Source organism: Bombus terrestris, chromosome 2, assembly GCF_910591885.1.
Source record: "Bombus terrestris chromosome 2, iyBomTerr1.2, whole genome shotgun sequence".
Taxonomy (NCBI): Eukaryota; Metazoa; Arthropoda; class Insecta; order Hymenoptera; family Apidae; genus Bombus; species Bombus terrestris.
Genome location: NC_063270.1, coordinates 3548436 through 3559619, shown reverse-complemented (window position 1 = coordinate 3559619; position 11184 = coordinate 3548436).

Genomic DNA, 11184 nt, shown 5'->3' with positions numbered 1-11184 from the left:
TATAATAATAATAATAATTAAAATTAACATTTATATAATAGGCTAAGTTTAAGCTAATAGGCTCATGCCCTATCGATAAATTTTTAAAATTTTTATATAAAACCATATTTCCTATAAATAAATCAAAATTCCGGTGCGTAAAATGTGCAGGTAATCACCCCACTGACCAATGCACCAAATCCCCTGAAACCCCCGCTAAGTGCATCCACTGTCAAGGAGAGCATCCTGCGAACTACAAAGGATGCTCAGCCTATAAAACACTACATAATATTAAGTATCCAAAACTGAGACCCAAGGAGATAACCATACAAGAACCTAGACCCCAAAAACTCACCGCACCATCAATGTCCTATGCCCAGGCAACACAAAGAAACGTAAACAACTCGAAAACACACAGTGTACACACAGAAAATAGAATTCCCACCCCACAAAACACAGACAACTTCACCAGACTCGAAAAAGCAATTATCGAGAAGCAAACTGAGCAAATTAACAACTTGCTGTCACTACTCATACTCTTCATGGACAAATTAATACGCACAGAAGAAAAATAAAACCAATGCGTATAGCTCTGTGGAACGCCAACGGTCTAGCTCAGCACTTATAAATAAGCTCAGCATTAATAAATAAATTAATAAATAAATCCCAGCAGTTACTAATGTTGAAGAATGAACTAAAGAAGAAACAGGTGTAGGAGCTATCATTGCAGCAGGTAATCAAATTATAAATACTAATTGTGCACTTTTTCTAAATACTATAACTAAAAATATAAATAAAATTAATAAATTTATATTATATAAAATTAAATTTCATCTACCAAAAATTATTATAAAAGAAATAATTATTAATAATCTTGAATCTCCTAAACGATTTAAAATCACAGTTATTATTCCTGAATTAAAAGCTAAATTCTTTTGATAATAAATAATTAAACAATAAGAAATTAATCCTAATCCATCCCATCCTAACAATAAAGTTAATATATTAGGCCTTAAAATTAAAAAAATTATTGATAATAAAAATAATATTATTAAATAATAATAACGTTTAATTAAATATTTATTATTTAAATCTATATACCTTACTCTATATAATAAAATTATTGAACAAATTAATGTAACTAAAAATATAAATATTAATAATTTAAACCTAATTACTACAATTAAATTCATTTTTATCGAATTTAAATTATAAATTATCCATTCATAAACAAATAATTTATTTATAAATAAAATATAAAATCCAAAAAATATAAAAATTAAACTTATTATAATTAATATAATTCCAAAAACAACTATTTTTAAAATAATTTAAAATATTTTCTATTTATATATCATTGAAATCACAATTCAATATTTTTAATTAAACTATTTAAATAAAAAATAATTTTTTTTTTTTTTCTTTTTTTTTTTTTCGTGGGGAGGGGAAAATGCTATTACGCATGCCCAGTGACCCGCATCACTGGGTTATGTGGGAGTCGGTCGGATGCCGTTGCCATACCCACTAAAAACCCCTCCTCCTTCTTCCTCCGCTTTGGGGGCAGACAACCCCGGTAAAACCTGTCGGCAGTCATCAGAGTTGTCCATTCGTGCCCGGCAATATACATTGTCGCCAAGGTCGCCATGTGTAATGTTCAAGTATCTGCTGTCTGTCGAATGTTTAGAAGTGGTCGCCTAAGGTGACATCAGGGCAAAAGAGTTTGGGGTTACACTCCCCCCTCCTTAGAATGAACTTAGTCCTCGAAGTTCCTTTTCCTCTTTAAGATAGATGGGTGAAATTTTGCCTTGGGTGTTTCCAGGTCGAAGGTTACTTGTGAATCGTTGCTGGTGCTGGGCACAGGTAGAATCGGGGTGAACATGTTGATAGGTGCCGGGTTGATTGGCATCGGAGCGCTGGTTGGTGGATTGTTATTTGTCGTGTTTCGCTTGATTTTACAACAGAATAAATGAAAACACAATTTCGGCATTCCTATTTTGTTGAGAAAGTATAAGCATATGAGAGCAATGGATAAATATCCTATAATTTGTAATATAGATATTCCCCGTGATCCAACTTGATCGATTCTATGAGCAAAAGTTAGTTGATTCGTTTGATCTTCGATTCCATCCAGAGTGTTTTTGTATCCGTAATTATCGTTAATAAGTTTTGGAGTTTTCTCTAGTTTATTTAGTAAAATAATCCAGTCTGAATCATTAGCTACATTGACTGTTTTGATTTTAATCTCGTAAGAAATTTCCTTGCTACTACCACTGATTCTCATATGATTATTCTTGTACAATATGTCTACGGTTTTATTAGTTTGTAACAAAGATGGTTTCTCTAGTCTAACAATTCGATGTGTCTTTTCTTCGAAAATGCTCAGATCTATTGGTATAGCTATAAAATGATTCTCAGCGTTTAATGGGATAAAAGTTATATCTTCAATGTTATAAACTACTACCTTACAGAATTTGACAGTGTTTTCTGCGCTTAAGATTTCAGAGTTACAATCGTGCTTCACTCGACGGTCGTGAATCGGCTGAGTTTGTTTGCAAATGTAAAAGTCAGATATAGAACGGCATTGCTTATCCAAGTAGTTTTGATCGACATTGATGTAATTTAGTCCTGACGTTAAAAATATCGGATGAACTACTAAAGGTGCTAAAAACACTTTGTTCGTGAGAGATGGTATGGGATATATTTGCTCTATATCCCATTCCATGTCCATAACTGTTGGTACAGAAATTACAAAGAAAACTTTGTTTCGTCGAGTAAACAATGTGAGTTCTGAGATATCTAAAATATTTTGGAAATTCTCTTCCTTTGGTATAAAAGCGTTTCCTACTGTTTTGCTATCTAGTACTTGGGCGTAATTGTTAATAAAAGTTCCGGGATCAATAATCTGTGGGCTTATTATTCCTTGTTTTCCTAAGATGATTAAATTGAATATTTCGTCGATTTGGAAATTTAAGTCAGAGAGTGAGCTTTCTAGAGCTATGACTTTTATTAAGGTGATCTCGTTTTTGTTAAGCGTTTTAAGTTCGTTTGTTACACCTGTGTCTACTTGTTTCAGTCGCTGGATGACGTCGTTATTTAAAATTCGTTTAATCAAAGCTGTCTGGTTGGCTACTATGGTTTTTAGGCTGTTACCTTCTTCAAAGAGTTTGTCTATATTTTTGTTGATTATATCTAGATCGTTCGCGGCTAGGGTTCCAAAAAGAGTTTTACTAATAGATCCGATAGCGTCTACTAGTCCTCGTCTACTTCTGAGATGAATGTGAGCTAAGGATCGTAATTCGATGCTAAGTGTTCTGACGTTATTTAGTTTTGCTTGTAAAGAGCGTATTTCTGGTAATATGTTACAGTCTTTTCGTGTCTCGCAATGATTCCTAACTTCGGTTACTCCCTTTTCAATATATCTTACTTGTTCCAATACAGCACTAATATCTAGTCCTATAATAACATTTATGTATTCGCTATAAAGATATGCTTTGGATATTTTCTCATGAAATATTCCATTATTGTCAATAGGGGTTATTGTTAATCCGTTAAGGGTGGTAAAGCCGACGGCAAGGGTGATCGTCCTGAAAAATAAGGTTTTATTCTGTTACCGTGGATTTTCTTAACTCGATCTCTAATGAGAATCTCATAATACGGTGTCTTGACTGATTTAATAACGTAGGGTCCTAACCATTCGTCGTCCAATTTATCCGACTTATGATCGTTGTGAAGGAGTATACGATCTCCTTCCTTAAATAAGGTTTGAGTTCTAATGATTTTTCTTGTCTGATCTCTCATGTACCTCTTTCTACTTTGTTCAAGAGTGTTCTTCGCTATCATTCTATATTTTTGCAATTGTTTTTGCCATAGTGCAAACATTTCTTCGTAGGTGTAATTGGAAGTTCGGGATACGGAAGACGGGAGGTTGGCTTTTCTTCCAAATGTTAGTTCGAAGGGTGAAAATCCAGTTGCATCGTGTATCGCGGTATTATACCCTAGGCAAATAAAGTCTAATACCTGATCCCATTCTTTATTAGAATCGTGTAGGCTCGTGCGAATCATGTCTTTTACTGTGGCGTGTGTTCGTTCTAAGGATCCGTTAGATTGAGGATGAAAACTAGTGGTCTTTATATGTTTGATTTTAAATGCTTCCTCGAATTTTTCCATTAGTTCGCTAATAAAGTTTTGTCCCTGGTCTGTTAGTATCGTTTTGGGTGCTGAGAAGATGTAAATGTAGTGGTGTAGTAGTGCATCGATAATCGATTCGGTTCGTTGTGTTTTCAGTGGTACTAAAACGAGATATTTCGTTAGGTCATCGTGAATCGAAAGAATGTATTGATTTCCACGTGTGGTTTTGGGCATCGGACCAATTAGATCCATGGCTATCTTTTCGTTTGGTTCTACTGGTGTCTGAGGAATTACGGGTTGTTCCTTGGGTCTGATTCTAACTAGCTTTTGTCGTTGACAAGCTTCGCAATTTTTTATAAAATCTTCTATCCTTTCCATGAGGCGTGGGATTTTGAATTGGTCTTTGATTTTACTATATGTCTTTTGAATACCCAAGTGTCCACTAATGTCGTTATGGTTTTCGCGTATAATGTCTAGAGCTTGTTCGTCAGTTATGGTTTGTATTGGTTCGTATGCAAAAGTTATTTCTTCAATTTGGTCATTAATAAACATGAGTGTTACTTTGATCCTAGCTTTTTCGGTTTCGGTAAAACTATTGTCTCCTATCCCAATTTTCTTGTGTTTCTTGGTTAGTTCAAAAATTTTTCGAATCCAAGTATCTTTGTCGAATGGACCTAATGTTTCTCTATTTAATTGATAGAAGGTGTGATCGTTTGGCGTGATTTTAAGTCGTCTCGGGGGTGTCGCGTCTTCTGACCATGCGTTAAAGTGTTCTACAATATTTTCGGAGTTTGCAGGTGTGTCTGGGACTGATTTGTCGGTAATTTGGTAAATTTTTCTGGAAAGTGCGTCGGCTGCTGTGTTCTCTTTACCTTTGCAATACTGAATATCGTACTCGTATTCTTCGAGTTTAAGTCTCCATCTAATCAAACGCGAGGAAGGGTCTTTGCAATTTTTGAGCCAAGTGAGTGCTTGGTGATAGGTTCGAATAACGAATCGTCTTCCTAACAGGTATTGCCTGAGTCTCTTAACTGCCCATACGATAACTAATAATTCCTTTTCTGTGGTAGAATAATTTTTCTCTGGGGGGTTGAGTGTCCGTGATATGTAACAACAAGGATGTCCGTCTTGTGATAAGATTGCGCCTATTCCTTCATTGGAAGCGTCGGTGGTGAGTGTGAATGTTTTCGTGTAGTCTGGGTATGCTAAAACTGGGGCTGAGCATAGCTTTTCTTTTAGTGTGTCAAAGCTTGTCTGTTGCGTTTCTGTCCATCTAAAAGGATTGTCTTTCTTTGTGAGATCTGTTAATGGTTTGGCGAGTTTGGAAAAGTTTTTAATGAATTTTCTGTAGTATCCAGCTAATCCGAGAAATGACTTTACGTCTGTTGGTGTTTTGGGAATCTTAAAGTCTTTAACTGCGGAGATCTTTTTAGGATTTGGCTTTATGCCCTCGTGTGTTATGACATGTCCTAAGTATTCTAATTCAGGTTTTAGAAACTCGCATTTGTCGGGTTGGATTTTTAGTCCTAACTCTTTTAATCTTTGCAATACTATAGCAAGGTTTTCATTGTGTTGTTGAATTGTACTACCGAATATTATTATGTCGTCAAGGTATACAAAGCAATATTTGTTCAATAATCCTCGTAACGCGGTATCCATCATGCGTTGGAAGGTGGCTGGGGCGTTTTTTAAACCGAATGGCATGCGATTATAGTGAAAGTGTCCCTGAGGTGTGCTAAAGGCTGTATATTTCTTTGAGTCGGGGTCCATAGGTATTTGATGGAATCCCGAAGATAAATCTAGAGCAGAGAAGAATTTGGCGTTGCCTAATTGTGATAGAATGTCGTCGATTGTCGGTAGTGGGTAGGCGTCTTGATCGGTAAGTTCATTTAATTTTCGAAAGTCGATAACTATACGCCATTTCTGTTTGCCTGATGCGTCTGATTTCTTGGGTACTACCCATACTGGACTGTTGTAAGGAGAATCTGATTCTTCAATGATATTTTTATCTAACATTTTTTTCATTTGTTTTTCAATTTCTGCTTTATGGGCTTCGGGAGGTCGGTACGATTTGGTATTGACAATTTTGTTTTCGCGTAGGGTAATAATGTGTTTTGTTAGGTTAGTACAAGGTAGGGTATCGGATTCTAGGTCAAACACGTCTATGTAATGTAGGAGGATCTTTTCGATAGGAATACGAAGTTTGTCTTCAATATGGTCTAGTCTAATTATTTGTTTCATTTTAGCAATTTTATCGAGATCGTGTTCATAAGAAAGATCATTAGTGATTATAGTTGGTTGCTCACCAGTATTGCAGAAACATACTCTCGTCGGAACTTTATCCAGATAAATTGTTTCGATTTTGGTTTGCCCTGGGAGAATGGTTTTCGGCGCCTGGAAAAATATTTCGTTCCCGTTTAATTGTACTGATTCGTTGTTAATTCGATATGAGTAGTTAGAGAGCATAGGTAAACCAATTATTCCGTCTTCTATTAAAGGAAAATCGTCTGGCACAACGTGAAATGTGTTCATGATGTTAAAGAATTGAAAGTCTACTGTTTCGTCAGTTTGGTATTTGTCATTGCCCATGTAAAATGTTTTAGCTACTGTCTTCTTAGGTTTAAATATGGCACTTGATCTTTTAACTAAATTTATTCCTGCACCGGTATCGATTAAATATCGTTTGATTTCTGTTCCCGATCGAACTCCAATGGATAGAAGTTTTCCTGTTGTTGCGTGTACTCGTACGACGTCTCTCGAGATTCTGGTAGCGCTGTTTCCTCTTCTCGTCCCGCATTCTCCATGTTTATATTGTAGCTGCGCGGTGGCGGAAGATTTCGCTGGCTGGCCGGTTGAAAATTTTCGGCAGTAATTTGCGGTATGTCCTATTTGGTTGCACTTAAGACACTTCATTCTCCCTCCGTTGTTTATTTGAGTGCTTGTCGGCAGGCGATTGAGCGTAGTCATCGGACCGCTCCTAAGTGGGGGTTTGCGTTGTGACGATACATTCCCTCGGGCGAATGAGTGAGCTCTTATTTGCTGGCTGCACTGATTTCCGCGGTTTCGCTCAATTTCTCCGATTAATAGTTCTGCTTCGAACGCGGCATCTTGTGCTTCTTGTAAGGTGCGCGGTTTCATGCTTGATGTTCTGATTTCTATCTCAGGTTTTAAATTTAGTATGAACGTTTTGGTTGCGCGTTCGTTCTCTAGGTCTATCGCGACTGCTCGTCGAATAGGATCGCGAATTTCGTGTTGCAATGCGTATATAAGTTCATTAAGACCTTGTCGAAATCTTTTGACGTATCCGTGTACTGATTCGTTGAAACTTTGCCGAGTTCTTTGTAATTTATCGCGCGCACCGTTTGAAGTTACGCTAATCGATACGAACTTCCTCGGATTTTCGAATAAGGCGCTGTACGTCTCGATAACCGAATGTCTAATGCCTCTTTCGGCTTCGCCGACAATGCGTTTGGTTAGAATTAATTTCAATAAAGCACGCTTTTCCTTACATTCCGATCTAGCTTCGCTTACCCGCTTGATGAATCCCTCCACTCCAATGTCATCTTGACCGTTGAGGACTGGGATGAACTCGATGCTGGTTTTCGCGTCGAACATATGTCGTTCGTACGAGGCTGATTCTTCTTCCTCATCCTCGGAGTTCGCTGGGTCGGAGGTTTCCGGAGTTTCTTTGATCCGAACGCGTTCTTCCGGAGATTTCACTATACGGGTGTCCCGAGTAGTGCTTCTGCTGGCAGAACTAGTATCGTCTGTCATAATTGAGTTGATCTCAGACGTATCTACGGAGGATTGTACTCCTAGCTTGAGTTCGGCCACAGTCTTCCCTATTAATTCCATTTCCTTGATCCGTTGAGTGCTTTCATCGCGGATTAGTTTATACAAATCATTTATAACTGCCTTATGTTCTTCGTGCTGGCGCTGCATCATATCCAAAATTGTCCGCAGGTTTGGATCACCGCTAGTCGAAGCGACAGGTGTAACTTTCTTATCGTCCCTTTTGTCCATTTTAGAGTAATAGATCGTCGGAGTCTGACGTTATCGAATGCAATCGATCGATCCTTTTAGAGGAAATGGTTCTACTTACTAATAAAACCGTTTTTCGTAGTCTAGGTTGCTTGATACACCTTTGGTCGGATGTCCCGTAGGCCAAAACCGTAATCTTGTTTTATCCAACGTTGATGTATCCTGGCAGGATCGCCAAAATGTCACGTAAAATGAGAAAGAAATTTAAAGGAGAGAAGAATGCTTTATTTTTTTCCTCGTTTATACACTTCTGAACTCTAGCCGTGCCCGTTCGAGACTGAGGCTCTTACAATATTTTCTTACTTTCGGTGACATCTGTTTCTTCTTTTGTTTTTCATCCTTCATCATCCCCACCACCCTGCAGGCGCACGCGACCGCTGCCACGCTTCCAGAACATTCGGTGGAAGGACCGTTAGGACACAGATGAACCCTCAGGCACTCCGGCAATATACATTGTCACAAAGGTCGCCATGTGTAATGTTCAAGTATCGGCTGTCTGTAGAATGTTTAGAAGTGGTCGCCTAAGGTGACATCAGGGCAAAAGAGTTTGGGGTTACAACAGCATTGTAATTATTTCGTTGCTTCGAATATTTATAATTAAATCAAAACATCATTACTTGTCCTTTCCTCTAAGACCCATTAAGATACTACATATATAATTTTATCATTTTATATAAATAATATATGAGATTTAATTTTAAAAAATTACTTAATGAACTTGAATAAGTTTATGATTTGAAATCATATTATAGAAATAAAATTTTCTATTAACTTAATTAATTAACCTTCAACATATTAACCTTTAAAAATATATTTATAAATTTAAAATTTATTAATTAATTAATCTTTCATTATAATAATTATATTATTTAATATATATATATATATTAAATATAAAATTTATGTATCATATATATCATATAAAATTTTAAATATTCAAATTAAATTGAATAAAATTAAAATATATTTAACTTTTAAAAAAATAAATAATAATAATAATAATAATAATAATATTAATTATTAAATTTATAAATTTAATTATATTATTTATAATAATTTATATATATATATATATATATATATATGTCGGGTTGGCGTTACGATTAGAGTTAGGGTTAAGGGCGTAAACGAATTCCTATTGACACTAGACGTGATCACTATGCAATAGAGGAGATATTTACTAGTGCAAACATGACCATGTTGGAATTGGACAAGTAATCGCGATAAATTGATACTCGAGAAGCTAATGACAATGATCCTAGGCTCAATAACGAATCCACGGTCAACGGGATGACGAACTCTACTCTTCTTTAGCGTCTAAGTTGTACTCAATGTTAATGCGTGGGGCAATCACTACGTATCCGAGAGTTACTTGAATCGTCGTCGAGATCGTACCGGAGAGTAACTCTCCGTCTCGACGATGCCGTCGAGGAAAACTATAATGGGTGGGTCTAAGGACATGAGATCCTCGGATTCGTCAAAGAAAGCTTTCGTTCCAAAGGTGAGGGAAATTAGCGCTATTGCTAATTGGTCGATCTCCATATCGGCGTTTTGAAAGAGATGCTGGCCGCCCTTGAGGGGAGGTTGTTGACGGGGGGCAACGCTCGTGGAGGATAGGTTTCTCCTATCTTCCCGTAGTTGCAACAAAGTCTATTTGACGGACTTCGCTTGACTAAATCTTAAGATCTATAGCGGGTCCTCACGTTAGCTAAACATACGCCACAAAGGCATGCCGACACCCGGCGATCATCTTACCCGGAGGACAAAATCTGCGTGTGGCGAGCCGCGGGATAGAAACTATTGAAGTATTTACTGCCACGTGTCGCTACGACTATTTCTTTTAAGGAGAGGTATAGAGTTACTCTGTGCCTTTGTTAGATAAAACGTTCATCCCTTTGACCGCGGCTACGTTCGGCGACTGATTGTCGCCTCGAGCCCAAGCTCATGATCATAAATCTCGAACAATCGGAGCGGCATTTGTTTAATCCAAGTTACAGAGTTGCGGTATTCCCGCGAATCCAAGGAGGAGCTCCGGCTTTCTTTCATCTCCGACATATATATATAAACCTTTTAACTTTATTAAAATTTAAATAAATTTAAATTTAATTCTATTAAAATTTTTAAATATTTATTAAATTCACAATACAAATAATTTAATAGATTATAATTCTTATTAATTTTATAATATTAATAATTTAATATTATTATTTCTTTTATTAAATAAATTAAAAAACAATATAATAATATTAATACTAATAATTCAAGTCAACACGCTTTTATTAAAATATCATATCGAATTCGTGGTAAAACCCCTCGAATTATAATTAAAAAAATTAAATGAAATATAAAAATTAATAAAAAATATAAAGACCAATTATTTAATCCATAAAATAATACAGTTGAAATAACCCTAATAAATATAATATTTATATACTCTGATAAAAAAATTAATACAAATAATAGACAGTGTATATCTCATTAACTCTTTCATTCCAGTTTTTATTTAATTAAAAAACAATTGATTTTGTACAGTCAATTATACTGCAGCCATTAAATTTTTAAAATCATTGGGCAGAATTGACTTAAAATTATTACTCAATAAGCCATGTTTTTGTTAAACAGGTGGATATATTAAATTTGCCGAATTCCTTATATATATATTATATATTTATAGAAATAAACTTTAAACTTAAAACATTATTTATTAATTACTAATTCAATCATTATTATATTTAATTTTAATAAATTAAAAATTATTATTATTTTTTTTAATATACATTTACTTATTAATATATTTTAATTTTAAAATCTATAATATTTATAAATTATTAAATTATTAAATACTCATTAATAAAAATTATTTTTAAATTAATATTATTGAACCTTATTCCTCCAATACCGCTCCGGATATAACGGAATACCTGCATTCTTCCTTCCAAATGTCTCTCCCTAATAAATCATTCACTTCTCTAGAGGTTACTGATCTAATCCATCGTCTGAACCCCAGGAAAGTACCGGGACATGATCAAATAAGTA